We start from the raw sequence: 18,079 nt of genomic DNA, 5'->3' as shown, positions 1-18,079 counted from the left end.
GCCCTCACTGACATGAATGTGTGGGACCCCAATTCTAGGCTACTGACTTGCAACTAATGGCCATGGCATCATGGATGAATCATGAGGAATTAAGGGTAGTACATATAAGGAAGTTGATGACAAAGGAGTAGAATGAGCATCTAATGATCAGAGCAGAGCCATCAGATCCCATGGCTCTCATCAGCACACACCAGCTACTTGCAAATAATCCCCAAATTGCCCCTAAGTATATCAATGATCAGGCTCAAGCCATTGCACATTTTGAGGACATGGAAAGGTTACTTGGGGATGACTGTATTCATGCTTGTATGAGGAGGTGGAACACCCTACCACACAGTTTGCAGATCAGGGAGTATCACTCCCCAACAAGGATGAAAGAAGCATTAAGGAGAGTGCCATTGTACAAGCGCTCTATGCAGAATTTGAAGGTCAATTGGATTGGCCTCAAATTGAGTCCCCCACTACTGCTAGGCATGCTAGAAGGTAGAAAAGAGGAAGAAGAGCAACAATAGTGGGAAGAGGTGGACAGAAAGGCAGGATTCCATGACAGAGAAGAGGAGCTCACATCAGAAGCATGGGATGTCAGGGAGGCCATCAGGGCCATCAAAGATGAGGAGATGGACTAAGTTGCTCAGAGGATGAGCAACACCTCCAGTAAGGGGGTGATGATGAGCCCCATAAATGGGTAATTATATGGGCTCATTTTGCCTCCTAACATAGTTTGATCAACCATTCTCTTAGCTTATTGCATGCTTTTTTATTATATTTATGATTATGGAGTGAGTTGGGTTGGTTATGTTGCCATGGAGTCTAATATGTTTTTAATGCAGATTTTTGTTGAATTTTGAAGACAAAGTCAAAGATTTAATGGACAATTGGCAGCAATAATTTGAAGTGGACAAAGGAGAGGATTTATAGGAGGGTATCCCCCTCATTTATGCCTCTCCACTACGAATTCTCCTTCATGCAGCTCGGAGCACAAATAGCCAAATCAATGCACTAGGAGGCAGTCGAGCAAGTGGAGGATAAAATATGTTTATCTAGGGTTTTGGAAGCTAAGCCTCCCTAATTTTAAGGAAGCTCTTGGGAGCTTCAGTTGTATAAGTAGAAAGGCCTAGGGCCTCATTAGGAAGTTAGTCGAATTTTCAAATTTTTATTGCAGGTTTGCTCTGCTAAACTTCAAGCTTACTTTTTTTGACAGTTTCATGTAATCCTATTATTATTTTGATAATAAAGATGAGATCATTTTCGAGCTAGCACTAAGTTACCTCAAAGGGCTTAAGCTCTTGGGTTAGGGCCCAATCCAAGCAGCCAAGCTCCTCTTGTTTGTATTTATATGCTTTGTTTCAGTTTATGGATTAGTTGTTGTTAGATAAATTTCTTTCTTGGTTAAGTATAGGTTGCTTTTGGTAATTTCGAAGGTTGTTTCCATTTGAGTTTTCTATAGCAGGTTAAACAGTGATAGAAAGAAGATATAAAATGGCCATCAACTAAGCCTTGGCCTCCTTTCCTCCCTTTGGGACCACGAACCGAGGCCAAGACCCTCTTGCTACCACAAAAAACACAGATTTTCCTTCTCCATAGGATTTCTAATGTTGCAATTTGTTAGAAGGTTAATGATTTGCTTTAGATCTCTTTCACCATGCTAATTTCTATCTTGCAATAAGTTTCCTTCCATGCTTTCTCTCATTATAGCATTTTTTAGCATTTCTTTTCATAGCTCATAATTTAGATTAGCTTGATGCAAAATTATGTTTTTTTGATGTATTTAGTTTCCTTGCTTGATTGATCTCCTTGTTTGATTTTCAGGTTCTTTTGTAGCAAATATCTTCTCACAGCAAGTTATTCTACCAGCCATCACATTCTCTCCCTAATCTATGCCTTGCAGGTCACCCAAAGTTCACCTCAAATCTGCCTTAGTTTTCCGCGTTTTTCCACAGGATTTCTTCCTCTCTCCCGACCATCGTTTCCTCTCCTAGCAATCCTTGGTGACCCCTAGGCACCTTAACACATCACCCCAACCTTCATCTACCTTTTTCACCCACTCTCACACCTTCAAAAATTCTCTCGGCATCCTCCTGTAGACCTCCTGTAGATCCCCTGTAACCTCTTGTAGATTTTCGTCTAGGCTTCTTTTTGAAGTTTGATTGTGGGAAAAGCCTCCAGAAGGCCACTTGAGACCTCCTACGACCCATCCACACCATCCTACATCTTCTCAAGTCCCAAAAATTCCCTCCATCACCACCCAATCGCTGTCACATTCACAATCAAATAAATTACATGCATGACACTTTCACATAAAAATCCAAAAATATGTTTTTTGCTCATTTACTTCTAGAAATAGCTTGAGTAGATGTTGTTTACTTCCTAAGTAGGTAATGGCATTGGTTAAGTAGGGCTCGCTAGGTTTACTGTACATTTCAGTCTTCTTTTCCTTTCTACAAGTAGAGTAGGCTATGTGAGTAAGCTTTCCTTTCTTTCATCACATATAGAGCTTCTTCTGGAATCAATAGAAGTTGGCTTGAGCTCCTAGTGATCTTGCACCAGCTGACCAAGTGATAACCTATAGTAAGAACTAGTACTTGTGCATACAGCACCGTCACTTCCAAGTTTTTTATGAACTGTTGGGTTGATAAAAGTAAAGTAGGAAGCCCAGGAGTTGCAGCATTATTACTGCAATACTGGTGCTCACTAGCGCAGCTCTCTATTGTGCATGTCGTGGATGGACATTTTTGTTAGCCTCACTCTCATAATAAAATAATTATAAATCCAAAATTATAATTAAATAAATCAAATCTTGAGAATTAGGAGTTAGTTCCTCAAACTAGGGAGGATATAATACACTTTCTAACCACTGGTACTGTGCCAGAAGGATACTCTCTCCATCAAAAGAAGGAATTAGTGGTGCGCGCAACAGACTTCTCTGTCATTACTGGGCATCTATACAAGATGGGGAATGATGAAATACTGCAAAGGTATGTACCTGAGTTTGAACGAAGCAGCATCCTCGCAGACGCTCATGAGGGCACCGCGAGAGGACATTATGCAAGGAGAGCAATCGCGCAGAAGATTCTATCTGTAGGGTTGTGGTGGCCAACCCATCATCAGGATTCAATATCATATTGCAAGGCATGTGATGTATGTCAAAGAATAGGTAGGCCATTGCAAAGGGATGAAATTCCTTTGAATCCACAAATGACATTGCAACATTTCAAAAAGTGGGCAATAGATTTTGTAGGACCCATTCGGCCTCAAGGGAAGATAGGTGTGAGGTAAATTATCACTGTGATGGAGTATTTGACTCGTTGGGAAGAGGCGTAGCTGGTGAAGCATGGGCGCGACTGCAAAGTTCCTATTTGAGCATGTACTTACACGATTTTTATGTCCAAGGATCTTGATGAGCGATCGTGGTACACACTTCTTGAATGAGACGATCAGCGCACTAACAGAGGAATTTTAGGTGTATCACCAAAAGAGCACACCTTATCACCCACATGCTAACGGGATAGTGGAGGCATTCAACAAAGTGCTTGAAAATGCGTTGACCAAGGTATGCAATGCTCAGTGAAGTGACTAGGACCTATACATACCTGCAGTGTTATGGGCTTATCAGACGATGTGCAAGAAGTTAATGGGACAGACACCCTTTAGGCTTGTATATGGGGTTGAAGTGGTAATGCCTATGGAATACATCATGCCTAATCTATGCATAGTAGCGCTCATGGATATGACAGATCATGGAGCCTTAGAAGAGAGGCTTGCACAGTTGGATGAGCTTGAAGAAGATTTTTTGCTAGATTTCACCAGCAGGTCCAAAAGCAACGTGAAAAAGCATGGCATGACCAACATATTAAGTTGCACACCTTTAAGGTGAATGACTTGGTGCTTTTGTATGATAGTAAGTTTGATAAATTTCTAGGGAAGTTCAGAATGCACTGGCTAGGGCCCTATGTTATTAATGATATTACCGACAGAGGCACGGTACAGTTGGTCAAGTTAAATGGAGAACCCTTCCTAAGAAAGGTGAATGACAGTCACTTGAAGCCATACATCAGCGATCTGGCCGTCAGACTATATAAAAGTAGCATAGTCTTAGCGCTCTAGGTAGCTGAAAGGAGGCATGGGACTATAAACTACACTGCTCGGGTTGGGGAGCTATGCAATTTCAGGACACCTGAAGCAGCAAAGTGTCACAGGGTTTGCGGCAACATGAAGACTGCCGCACTAGCGCACAGGTGCACCAGAAAGTGACCATTAAAGTCACTATTCACGATTAATGGTCAGCTTGAGGCTAAACGGAGTGGGCGGCAGGCATTTAAGGCGAAATTTATGGGTTAGATTCTTGAAAATTTGCCACCAATCTAACATTAATGGACCTAATGTGGGGGGAATGGTCGAATTTGAATTCAAAAAGCCTATAAATTACAAGTGGTTTCCAGTGAAAAACACTTGGCATTTTAAAAATTCATTTGTTGCACTATCAGCTGTGTATGGACCTTTCGAGTTTTGATGCTTTGAGAGCAAGTTCAGTGTTTTAGAGATTGTCAAAGGAGACACAGGATCTCCTGACCAGAATGATGTCAACACCCGAGGAAGCCACGTAGGAAATTGCAGTAGTAGAAGCCCCAAAGAGTGCAAGAGTGATAGTTGAGGTCCCTAAATCACCCAAAACATCAAGACCTAAGAAGGATAAGTAGGCGATGATCCCAGTGCACGTCTCACCAAGAAACCCATAGAGGACCAAACTCACCTTGCAAGAAAAGGGGAAGGCCATTAATCTGGAGGCCCACGACGAAGAATCTAAAAAAATCCTAGTGGATGAGGAGGATGCGGAAATGGAACTTGAAACCCAGGGTGTGGACCCTATTACTAGGTTACCTGAATATGTTCCTCCATGTAAGGGCAAAGCCAAGGTGCCGAAGGAGATAGATGAGAGCAAGAGCTTCCTGCAAACTTCGCTACTCCCAGATGACATTGTTTTTGAGGGACCACACTTAGGGTGGGTTCCTGTAATGAAATTTGAAGATTGGGACCTCGCAGATCACAAGAAATTCCCACATTTATTGACTAAGAAGCTAATGCACAGATGGATTGACATTGGAGCTGCAGACCTGGCTCAAGGGTGCAGAGAAAGTTGGGTTGCTTAACCTACTCTAGGTGCTACATTACCACCATGCCCTAGTGACTGTTTTCGTCATCAGGCAGCTGCTCTGCTCGGTGCTTTATTGGTGTTTGTGGCTGGAGGAGCCCATTCCCATCACAGATCACTTGATTCATCAGATCACATGATTGCCTTACTTAAGGGTGGATCCAGCCAATGTTTTAGAAGGAAAGGGTGGAGTGTTGGCCCTCGCGGAAGCTGTCAAGAAAAAATTCAAGTTGGAGAAGAATAAGTGAGTATATGCTATCTCTAGTATTAACAACCATACAGTCAAGCCAATGACACAAATATTAGCAGGGAAGGTGATGCAAAAGTGCCATGTAGATGAGGTGCCCATGTCTGTGATTGCACTAGTGGCCCAATGCGCTAAAGGAGTCCAGTTCAACTGGGCAAATTATCTATGTGGCAAGTTCCTTATGAACTGTCGCAAGGCACGGGAGCAAGGCAAGACATTCCACTATGCATGGCTCTTGCTCTCGATTGTATTGTTGGCATGGGAGCTACCCGAAGACAACCAATTCCCTTCAGTTGCTCCGGGCCTTCTAGAGGTAGCGAAGTATGCTTCACTGTGGGGACCAAGGACGCATAGCGTATAAAAGAAAGAAAGATCTTTTGGATCTTGATGGAGATGACTATCCAAATGGGGATCAATCACAAGTCGTGGTTGTGTTATAACACCATTTACCAATGCTTGGTTTATGGCCTAGGGCAACCCCTCCTTCCAAACTTGGTCCAAATATATAAAAAATAGTGTTTTATTCTCTGTACGCTACTTTTCATTGAGCTAAAAGCATGTACACGCACGTCAGTCAATACAAAACCCGCGTATATGTATTAAAACACTTAAAAAAATAAATTTCCTTAATTATGGGCAGAGTTCATGGGTTTTACCTATTGATTACCTCCTATTTCCCGTGGCCCAACTGTTTCCCAACTAAAAAACTAATTGGGAGAGGTATAAATACACCTCTATGGGAAGGCCTTAAGGAAGAAGAGATAGATTTATTATACTAAGATTATCCTTGAATGAGTTTGATGAATCCCGGTGCCTCATGCACTTCCCCAAGCTTCAGGAAACCCTTATTTCCTTGATTATAGATATTCTCCCTCTTGCTTTAGATATCATGGTGTTGCTTATGGAAGAAGATTGTTGAAGGCTAGGATAGGACGAATATGGAGGACGGTTCTGCATTGGAGTCGGAAGAAGAAGACTCAGGTGAATTCTCTCCATGTTATTTATAGCTTATTGCAATAAAAGAAATGTTGTCTTTTTTTCAAAATTAGCTATGTTTATGCATCAAATTGTGTTGTAATTCATATATGAATGTATTTTTCATGTATGATCAATCATTTGTTTATATGATATAAAGTCAATTTCATGAATATGCTTTACATCTATACTGCTACGTATGTTCGAATTGAATGATTTTCAAGTTTGAAGAACATTGGGAGTTGCAGAGGGTCTGAACCCTGCGGGACCTACTCGAATGAAGGAAATCTGGGTACAGTCGCTCTTATGTAGTTTGATTATATAAGAATTTTTCCTGAGTTGTATGAGTGTTTCTTGTTGTAGTTTGCTTCTGCTCTGTTGGGGTTCTAAGCCAAATCCCTAGGGTACTTATTCCCATAATAGGTTGTTGCCCACATTATATGCCAGTTTACAGAGCTTTGCAAAGTCAAAGCGGATTTCCACCATGTCTTTATCAGGGCACAGAAGGACCCTATGAAGACATGGCATAACTTACCATATCTGGCGACTGATGATGTTATTTTTGCAGTCCTTGAGTCTTGGCCGCCAGAGTGGCACGCTCCAGCAGGCTCCACGGTGGAAACATACAAGTCTGTTGCACAGCGTAAGAAGGAAGAAACAAAGTTCTAAATGGCACAACTAGATGAGAAGCGCAGAAAGGAGCAAGGATGTTGTTGGGAAAAGTATCTAATTCAGAATGCCCCTATCCCACTCTAAGGTGTGATAGTTCCTTAGCAACAAACAAGGAAACTTACTTGAGTATTCTTCTTTATGAAATGTAAATGAGGAGAAAGGATCTAACTAACCTATGTCTTCCGCTAGTTTGTTGATCCAATCGCTCCTCTCTTCAGTAGCTCCCAGCTCCCAGCTCCCTTACCGGCCTAGCTTCACCGAATTCCTGCAAGATCACAAGAGAGAGAAACTACACGAAGATACAGATATACATTCATAAAAAGCTCAGGATCAGATTAAGCTAAACATGCGAATATAACAAAACATCATTGGTACACAGCATGTAGGAGAAACTCAAATAGTTTATTGATAGAATAAGAAAGTCCAAGAGGAGATACAACCAAGTGAGTCCCGATCCAGCATCTACCTCCCAGCAAAGGAATCCCTTCCTCTCCTCCAACAAAGCATAAATCACCCAATGTACTAATCTCAATCTCAAACCAACAACAATTCTCTGCAAAGTACAAAATTCCAGCCTCTCGATCTATGGGATGAGGGATCCATATATAGATGTAAGCAGAGAGGATGAGTCAGCTTATGTTTTGACTTGTGGCTTCTCTCTGTCAGTTCTTGCTTCGACTTGGAGACTGAGAGCCTCTTACTCATCACTTGGTCGAATTCAGTGAGGCAAGTATCATTGGAGAAGATTCTGGAAGCTTCCAGGGTCTTTCCACCTCGTTGGATGACTATGCCACTTGTCATTTCCCACTCAACACACCTGGGTAGTGCATTCAAGTGCGTTACAATGCACCTAGCCATAGTACTGGGGTGCTTTGCAACGCAGGCAGCTAGTGGAGCACTTGAATTGATCCTGAATTGACTGTTTCTGAGTGGTTTTTGGTGGAGAACTTCTGGGAGAAGCTATCTTTGGTTGACCTTGTTCCTTTAGGAGCTGTAACAACATCTTTAGGGACTTTGGATCCCTTGGATTATGGAAATTTCATGCTCAAAGCTGTAAGGCACAAAAATGTCTATAACAAAGGAGAGGCTAAGGCCCAAGCATCATGCAACACTGTGAAATTGGCCGAACAACAAAAGACAGGAGGAGAAGAGTGTGAAGGACTGAAGCAAAAATATAGAAAAAACAAGATGGCATGGACCCGCAGATGACATCCACCTAACTCAAGCGTCCGTAACTGTGAGAGAAGGCAGTACCATGAAAGAAAACCAAGGCATCAAAGACATCCTTCGACACAATCACCCTCACTAAGGATAATTTGCATGATATCAGAGAAACAGTGAGGGATGTCATCACAGAGGCCCTCCAACAGTTCAAAGAGCAGCAACAGCTAGTATTGGGGGCTCTCTGGAAAGAGCTATAGGAATTGCAGGTTTTCACTCCACAGGTTGGCACAGTGTCCACTAGCATCACAATCGGCACTTCAGCTGCCAAGGAGATGTTACGCACAAGGGTGACCAACACAATAGTGCTACCAGATGGATCACTCACTACAGAGACTGAGGCCGACAGGCCCATGGTCAGCAGTCTAAAAGGGGTAGGATTAAATATGGCCGCACTCCCTTGGGAGATGCTCTACCTCTTGGAGGATGGAGTCACTGCAGAACTTTGGGTATGGGAGAGTCATGCTCTATAGGTAATTATCAAGTAGCGCACCAACATCGAGTAGTTGGGCCTGTAGCGTAACAAGGCAGTGGAGCGAAATAAGCAAATACTTTAGGTAGTGGAGGAAGCCTGTCGAATGGTCCTAGAGTTGGACATTCAGGCAGAAGAATTGGTAGAGGCACGTGCTCGTAAGTTGGTCACAAGGGTGTGTGACGCTTGAGCAGAGATGGCCCAGGTTTTGCTGGAAGTCAGGGAACAATGTACTATTGTTGTTACAGTAACAATAGCAGCAGTTGATAATGTAGTGGCAGACTGCATGTAGCTTTTTGAATAATCATTCGAGATCCTAACCACCTTGCAGGAGGACCTAAATGTAGAGCGCCTGGAGATAGAGGCACGTGAGTTACTGTTATAGACATTTTTGTGCCTTACAACATTGAGCATGAAATGTCCATAATCTAAGGGATCCAAAGTCCCTAAACATGTTATTTCTACCCCTAGAGGAACAAGGCTAACAAACCACAGCAATTCACAGAAGTTCTCCACCTGAAAACTGCTCAAAAACAAGTCAATTCAGGATCATTTCAGTGGCTACACTAGCTGTCTGCGCTGAATGTCAAAGCCAACACTGGCTACCTACGTTGAATGTCAACTGGAACACTGGCTACCTGCGCTGAACGAGAGTGGACAAGTGGCAGGCTCATTTCTCAAGGTGTCAACACCCAGGAAGCTTCCAAAATGACACTTGCCTCAGGGAATTCGACTGGTGATGAGTAAGAGGTTCCAAATCTCCAAGTGGAAGCAAGAACCTCCAAGTGGACTCAAGAACTGATAGAGGGAGAGGACACTAGTCACATCTCAAGCTGACTCATCCTCTCTCCAAACATCTATATATGGATCTCTCTTCCATGAGATCTGGAGGCTGGAATTTTGTTATTGCAAAGAATTGTTGTTGGTTTGAGACTAGAACTATTGGGTGCTTAATGCTTTGGAAAGGGGTGAAGATAGGAATTCCATTTGCTGGGAAGGAGATGCTGGATTAGAGCCCTCTGGGTTGTATCTCTTCCTGAACCTTGTTATTCATCAATAAAGCTATCTCGGTTTCTCCTATATACTGGTGTATTTTTGATGTATGAATGCATTAGTATGTTTAGTTTATTTCTAATCCTGAACTAGTTATGAATATGAATCCATGTCTTATGTAGTGTTCTCTTCTTGTGATCTTGCAGAAACCTTTTGAAGTTGGGCGAGCGAGAAGGCAAGTAGCTGGGAATCCTCCAAGAGAAGAGAGACCAGATCGAGGGACAAACGGAAGACACCGGTGAGTCCATCTATCTCTCTTTATTCTCAATTCATAAAGGAAGAAATACTAGAATAGCTGTCTCTGTTTGTTGCTAAGGCACTGTCACACCTTAGGTGGATAGGATCGTCCTGCATAGGCATTTTTCCCCACAAAAAATTGGCGACTCCGCTGGGGAGATTTGTTTAGTCATTTTATTTGTGTTTCTATCATTGTTTACTTCATAGACTTGACAGCAACAATTGAACTGCATCTGCTTTTCCCGGATGCAAAGTAGACAGTTGCTGCCTTGATCCAATCACTGGACTTGTCTATGATCTGAACAATGGATTCACAAATGATTTGATGATCCTTGTGATAGATCTTAGTACCCCTCAAAGCATCCCTTTAGTTGTACCTTGCTTGTTGCTTTTATTTGGCCTGAAACAGTTGATTAAATAGCAATCTGTGACCCAGAACCTGAGGGAAACGAGAGTTTCTCCTTCAGCGCAGACCCAGTGAAGGGATTCTGCATTTCAACGCAGGTCCCGTGAAGGCTACCTACGCTGAATGTCAAAACCCCTGTGTTGAGGTTGCGATGAACCAGTTTGCTCTTGTGCAGCTGGGGTTCTCTGCTCTGTTTTGCCTTGTTTTGATCTCTGATTTTTGTAGCCTGTAACCAGCATAGGTACCAGTTTGATAACTCCTTTTCTTTGCTTAGATTCCGCCTCCTTTTGTACAAAAATACTGTGAGTGTTTTTATGTGTTTGTGGCGTCATTTACAGTCTTCCTTTGCATGAGTGAAATAATCATCCTGTAGACCTTGATTCAAATCTGTTGATTGTGATCTTAGGAGAGAGTTCATTAGTTGTTTGCAGATTGATTATACATTTACTTTTTCTTATTGGTTTGAGTTTGTCTCTTTGAAAGTGTTGAAACAAAAGTTTATTTCGAAAATCGTTAAGTGTTGTAATCTCTTCTACCCTTTCTGATTTCGAAAAAGTAAACTTGTTTATATTGGTCATTTAAAAGCAAATTCAAAGTTGTGCAAAAAGCTTTCTTTTGTAGGCATCAACACTAAGAAAGCGGAAAACAAACACCTACATTGTGCATTTGCATTTTGATAAGTTTGCATGCTTGATTTAGGAAAAGTGCATTAGAGTGTGCTGATTGCTCTTTGAGAAAAGATGGTGTCTTTCTTTTCCCTTAGTAGCTAGGATTTTCAAAGTTGAAAAGATAAAAAGCTTGCTTATCATCTTTAAACTACATTTAGGAATTTGTATCATACATCTCGTGGTGAACCTTGAAAGGCAAACTTTAAAAAGATCAACCTAAAATAAATTGAATGAACTTAACAACGCTTTGTAACATAACGCACAACATAGAGGTCTAGGCTAGAGACGTGTTCCGGCGTCGTTAAGCCTGGTGACTGTCGATCTCGTGGATGGTGGGTGATTCCTCCTGAGGGACGATAGCGCTAATATGGATTGTGCTCCCACGTACCGTCGCGTATATATTGGGAGACCCCTATAGGCATAAAACCTTTATCCTTAGGAAGCCGTGTCGGCCGCCCTACTGAGCGCAATGCACTGAACACAGCATTCAGGAAGATCGACCGCCCGTACCCTAAAAAGTATTCTGTGGTTTTGCGAAAAGTTTGGCACACCCTCTGCCTAGAACTCCAGAGCAGTTTCTTTTGGCCTTTTTCAGACTCTATAACAGAAAAAGTCCATCCGAGCATTTGTCACTTCGGGCTCTGTTATAGACATTTTTGTGCCTCGCGACATGGAGCATGAAATGTCAATAATTACAGGGATCCTTAGTCCCTAAACATGTTGTTCTTACCCCTAAAAGAACAAGGTCATCAAACAACAGCACTTCCAATCAGTTCTCCACCTGAAAACACTTCAAAACAGGCTAATTTTGGATCATGTCAGCTGCTCCACTGAGCATCTGCGCTGGAATGCAACTGCTCCTCCTTGTACCTGCACTGGAAGTCAAATCTAATGAAGGCTACCTGCGCTGGGCGAGATTGGCCAAGTGGCACAGTCATTCTGCAAGGTGTCAACTGCCCAGGAAGCTTCCAAACTGACACTTGGTTCATGAGATTCGCCCTGTGATGAGTAAGAGGTACTTGATCACCATGTGTAAGCAAGGATCTCCAAGTGGACTCAAGAACTGAAGATTAACTGAAGAGGGAGAGGACACTAGTCAGCTCTATGCCAGCCTCAAGCTGACTCATCCTTTCTTCTTCTCTCCTATATATAGAGCTCTTCTATGAGGTCTAAGGGGGCGGGAATTTTGTGCAAAGCAAGGAGGTGCTGTTGGTTTACAGTTAGAGCTATTGGGTGATTGTTTTACTAGAGGTGAAGAGGAGACTTCTTGCTGCTGGGGAGGTGCTGCTGGATTGGAGCCATTGATGGTTGTAACCTTCTCAGAACCCTGTTACTTTTATCAATAAAGCTTTGAATGTTCTCCTATATACTTGTATTGCATTGATGTATTGTATTTACTTGTATATTTGATTCACTCTAATCCATGTATCAGTTATGAGTACTTGTATCTTGTAGTTTCCTCTCTTGTTTGTGCAGGATCTGTGTGTAGCTGGACCGGCAGAGAGAGCAAGGAGTTGGGAACAAGAGACAAAGAGAGAGGATAAGGATCGACAAAGCGAAAGACACCAGGTCGGTTAATCTTTTCTTCCTTCTCTCTGTACTTTCATAAAGGAAAACATTAAAGCTTTACTTTCAGTTGTTGCTAAAGACTGTCACCTTTAGAGTAGGGATAGGGTCATCCGAATCGGATACTTTTCCCCACAACAAACTGGCGACTCCGCTGGGGAGACTAGTATCTTGTTGGTGTTTGTAGTATTTTGCTATTCATTTCTTGAAGAAAAGAGTACCAAATCGAAAAGCTTTTGACTATATCAAAAGCGAAGTAGAGGGACTGCTACTCTCGCTCATTTGCTGAGCAAATTCAAGATTTGAAGAGCTTATCTACAAAAGACTCTTTACTCTTTGTGATAGCTTTTCATCCTCTTGATCATCCCTTAGTCTGTACTTGACCTATAGCTTTTTATTTCAGCAAAAACAGTGCATTTTTGAGCTTTTTATGACCCGGAAAACTTTGTAGACGTAACTCTCGTGTCCCAGAGCAGGCTGTCCACAGGCAGTCTGCATTACAGCGCAGGTACTCCCTTCGGGAACTGTGCTGAGAGTCAAACTGACAGACCAGAGCCTGCGCTGGTCCAGTTAGCCTTTGTCTTGCTCAGTTTTCCCATTGTGTCTTGGCCCTGTTTTCACTGATTTTTTGCTGATTGCTTGCTGGTCATTGTATTTGTTGTAAACCCTTCTCCCCTTCTCCTTGACATTATTCCGCCTCAGTTGTGTGATGAAACTGTGAATGTTTTTTCAGTATTTCTTGTTTCAGTTACAGTTTCCCATTGTGAAAAGCGAACCAGTATAGCTGTGACCTCTTAGATCCTGAACTGTAAAAGTGTCTTTGTGATCTTAAGAGCTAGTTTTATTACTGTTCATGGCTGTTTGAGTTTATTTGTTTTTCATTTTATGGTTTGAATTCATACATTTTTAGTGTCAAAACAAGTGCTTGTAAAGCGTCTTTTCATTTTAGACAAAACTTGTTTGTTTACGCTTCAAATTGAATTCGAAAATTATACGACAATTTCCTTTTTGTCTACATCAACATTAAGGGAAAAGAAAAGAAATACATGCATCTTGCATTTGCATATTTTGATAAGTTTGCGTGACTGATCTAGGAGAAAGTGCATTAGTTTGTGCTTGGTGCTCTGTGTGGAAAGATAATGTTTTTCTCTCCCCTCAGTAGTTAGGATTTTCAAAGCTAAAAAGATTGTAAAGCTTGCTTATCATTTTAGCTGCATTTAGGAATTTGTACCAATACATCTCGTGGTGATCCTGAAAGACAAACTGCTAAACAAGATCAACTTAAAATATATTGAATGAATCTAAAAACGCTTTGTAACATAACGCTCACATAGAGGTCTAGGTAGAGACGTGTTCCGGCGTCGTTAAACGTAGTGACTGTCGATCTCTACGAAGGTGGGTGATTCCTCCTAAGAGTCGGTGGCACTAATACGGACTTGTGCTCCCACGTACCGTCGCGTATATATTGGGAGACCCCTATAGGAACAAAGCCTTTATCCATAGGAAGCCGTGTCGGCCGCCCTACTGATCGCAATGCAGTGAACACAGCATTCACGAAGATTGACCACACGTACCGTAAAACGTATTCCGTGGTTTTGCGAAAGGTTTGGCACACCCTCTGCCTAGATCTCCAGAGCAGTTTCTTTTGGCCTTTTTCAAACTCTATAACTGAAAAAGTCCATCCGAGCATTTGTCACTTCGGGCTCGTTAAAACATCGAAGGAGACTAGAGTCATCTTTAGCTTTTTCTCGACTCTTTAAAACTGAAAAAGCAAGTTGTGTCTAAAGCGTCGTTATAAAATTTATTTTAAGCGGAATAATCATCACCTTTCCCTCGTTGATCTTCGAAGTTAGTCCACCACAAGTAGAAGTTCCTGTAGAATCGCTAAGAAATCTTTTGGATAGACTAGATATGTCTGAACAACCGTCAACATCTAGGACTGTGTCGTCCGACATAGCTGCAGCAGAGCCTCCTGCTGCTACTCCAACGATGTTCGCTGGTATACCATCTGTCCCGGCAAATTGTCAACAACAAGCCGGAGTCCAATCAGGGACAACGACATGGTTAGTTCCTATTTCTTCATCCGGATTATCATCTGGTATTTCTTATGTTGAAACTCGCCAAATTGATCCATTTGGAGGTCAATCTGGGCAATCGATCCCCTTGAGTTCCGGATTGATACCATATGGGGGGCAGTATGCCCTTTCATTACCTCCTCCGGGAGGATGCCCATCCGTGAGTTCACAACAAAGTTCAGGTCAAACTGGAATTACATCCAGCGGTTGGGTACCAATACTGCCTCAACAACCAGGAGTTGTATATTCTATGCAACCAGTCCGCCCTGTGTCGAATGTTGCCACTATACCTGGTATGGTGATTGCGTCGCAAGTACAAGCGCTGCCTACTGTATGTCAACCCCAAGTTTCTCAGGTTGCCATACAACAGCCTCTTGTCTCGACATCTCAATCGCAACCTCAGGTCAGTGCCTCCTTATCTGGAGTGACTCAGGATCAAACAAGTACTGTGACTCCTCATCTTGGTCAATCATCTAGTATTGGGCATCAGCAAATGGTCCAACAACCAGAGCTAGTTAGAACTCAACAACTGCGATTCCAGCAATCATATCAAGGACCTGAGCAACAAGTCTTTGTAAGTAATGGGCAACCATACTATAATGGTTATACCCATCAACCTTGTCAAAGTTGCCAACATTATGCTGGTATGCAAAGACCCACTGCTCAGGCGATTCCATCTTATCCTGGATATGCTTCGCCTAACCTGAATCAACAGTTGCCCTTTGTAGCAACTCTAGAATTACCAGATCTAAACCGGCTGACGAATGATCCAATTGCTTATGCCCCTTGGTGGCCAGCGATTCCACACAAACTTCCATCAGACATTCCTAAATTTAATGGAAATCCTGGGGAAGACCCGTCGAATCACGTGATGACATTCCATCTATGGTGTTCATCAAACACCCTGAATGATGATTCGATAAGACTTTGCCTTTTTCAGAGGACGTTAACGGGTCCAGCGGCAAAATGGTATATTGAATTGCCTAGAGCTTCGTTCGACAACTTCAGTACCTTAGCTACAACCTTTTTAACCCATTTTCAATTACCGATAAGGTATGAAACGGGAACAGAACTCCTTACCAACTTCAAACAGACAACGGCCACTCATATATCTGATCATATACATGAATGGCGACGTCGTCGTAGGATGGTAAAAACATATGTTCCCGATCAGCTATTAGCTGAATGGTTTATAAAGTCATTACTTCCGGCCATAACGGAAGATGTGGCCAAGGGGGGAGTCGTAACAGAAGAGCAAGTTATAGCTCGTGCGCAATATCTAGACTTGGTTTATACTCAGTCTGGCACGCTCTACGACAAAATACCTTACGCCCCTAGACCGGAATTCTCAATTCCTCCTCCTCCTAAATCAAACAATGACTCTCACGCCGGCGATGACGTGATTGGCAAGCACAAAATTTACAGTCAAAATGCAAATGAAAAACTTCTTGCCTCAGAAGTAAATGCCATGTCGACCGACAAGGGCAAAAAACTGAAGCAACTAGGGGGCAAGAAGAAAAAGACAGGAAGAAAAAGGAAACCCCCGACAGGGTGTCATATATGCGATGAGGATCATTGGACAAAATATTGTCCCCATATAGCTGAAGTTAAGAAACTCTTCAAGAGTTCAAAAACCCCAGCAGTATTGACTGATCCGTTTCCTAATCCAAGTCAAAATCTGGTTGCTAATCAAAATGCTTCCGGATCCCAAGTGCTTATGTTGTCTACCTCGAAGCAACAGAATAATGCTTTGACAAAGAGTAAAGATTACGGGAATCCAAAGCTGTCGAACAACAAGGTTAATGAACGACCTAGTAGTTCAACAACAACTTTGACCGAAGTTGTGCCACCCATCGTTCCTGAGCCAATGATAAAGTCGCCAAAGGGAGTAGTACACAAATCGACATTTAATCCTCGTGCCAAAGGAGCACAGAATTATAATATAGTAAAGGACCTGGCCCAATCGTCGTCCACTATGTCGACACTTGAAGTACCACAAAATTGCCCCTCCCAAGAGCAAACTTTATTATCAGCAATAGGTGGGATTGGCCCAATGGATTCCAATCTTGTGGCCTTTGATCATAAAGGATATGACCCTCAGTTACCAGCTCAACTAGCTTTCCTTATTCAAGTGAAAGCCCTCAACAAAACTGTTCATCGAACAATTATTGATGAGGGGGCATCTACATGTCTTATGTCGATGAGTTGCTGGAAAGATTTAGACTCACCACCCTTGTCGAAATCGTCAACGACGTTAAAAGCATTTGATGGACGATCATACACTCCATACGGGATTTTAAGTAACTTACAAGTTGAACTGGGGGGCAAAACAGTAGGAATTGATGTTGAAGTAATTGATGGAAACCTCGATTACAACATCCTACTAGGAAGGCCCTGGATCTATGCCATGGCCGCGGTTGTGTCGACCTACTTCAGGAAGATTGCATTTCCCTTCCAAGAAGGAATTACAATTGTCGACCAACAAACTTTTCTCCCCAACAGTTCACAAGTTACAGGAAGCATTCCAATGATCCATGGAAGGAATCATTTGCTTCAAAATATCGGAATAGGTCTCCTAAAAGACCCTGCCTTAATGGGTACTTTCGCCCTACCGCCTCCAAGTAATCTGGCGGGAGTGGCCACGGTGGAAACCTACAAAATTAAATCTAATCCAATCTTCTGGTTGGATTCGGAAGATTCCTAAATATTTTGTCGGCTCCGAGGACAGTTCTTATCTCGTGTCAACCTCGTTAAAAAATGAAACAAGGAGTTATGAGGATAGTTCTTTTACTATGTCAACCTCATTAAAAAATGAAACAAATCCCCTTTTCAAAATTCAAAGGTAAACCTTCATTCCAATCACCAAGTTGAATGCAATGAAGCTTGGGGGGCACCTTCCTTTGACATGCGTTATTATGATGCTGGGGGCATGCAAATAATCGAGCAGTTTTAGCACATAGTTCATGCTCGTTAAAAAATAAACGCAAGATCCGAGCAGTTTTAGCACATAGTTCATGCTCGTTAAAAAATAAACATAAGTTTATGAGCAGGCTTTCCTTCAGAGTTCAAGCTCATTCAGAAAAAACGAACCGGTAAATAACCTTTTGAGACCGTAAATTCATCAGCCATAAAAGCCTTGGTCGTGTTTGTGCACCGTCACCTCCATTGTTCATTTGGCCGATCATTCACCTCCATTTGTGTGTTTACCTCTTTTGAGAAACAGCTGCGAAGAGTGATTTCACCTAGCCATCCTTGTGACACTGCCGTGATTGGAAAATTCCAACCTGTACCTGGAATCAGTTGCTATCCCTGTTTATCACTCGTTCCTCAAAAGACGA

The sequence above is a fragment of the Pinus tabuliformis genome, chromosome 5_1, assembly GCF_031772625.1.
Source record: "Pinus tabuliformis cultivar Carrire ecotype Pingquan chromosome 5_1, CPIR1, whole genome shotgun sequence".
NCBI classification, from domain to species: domain Eukaryota; kingdom Viridiplantae; phylum Streptophyta; class Pinopsida; order Pinales; family Pinaceae; genus Pinus; species Pinus tabuliformis.
The sequence above is the reverse complement of the archived record's forward strand: the minus strand, read 5'-3'. Positions refer to the sequence as shown.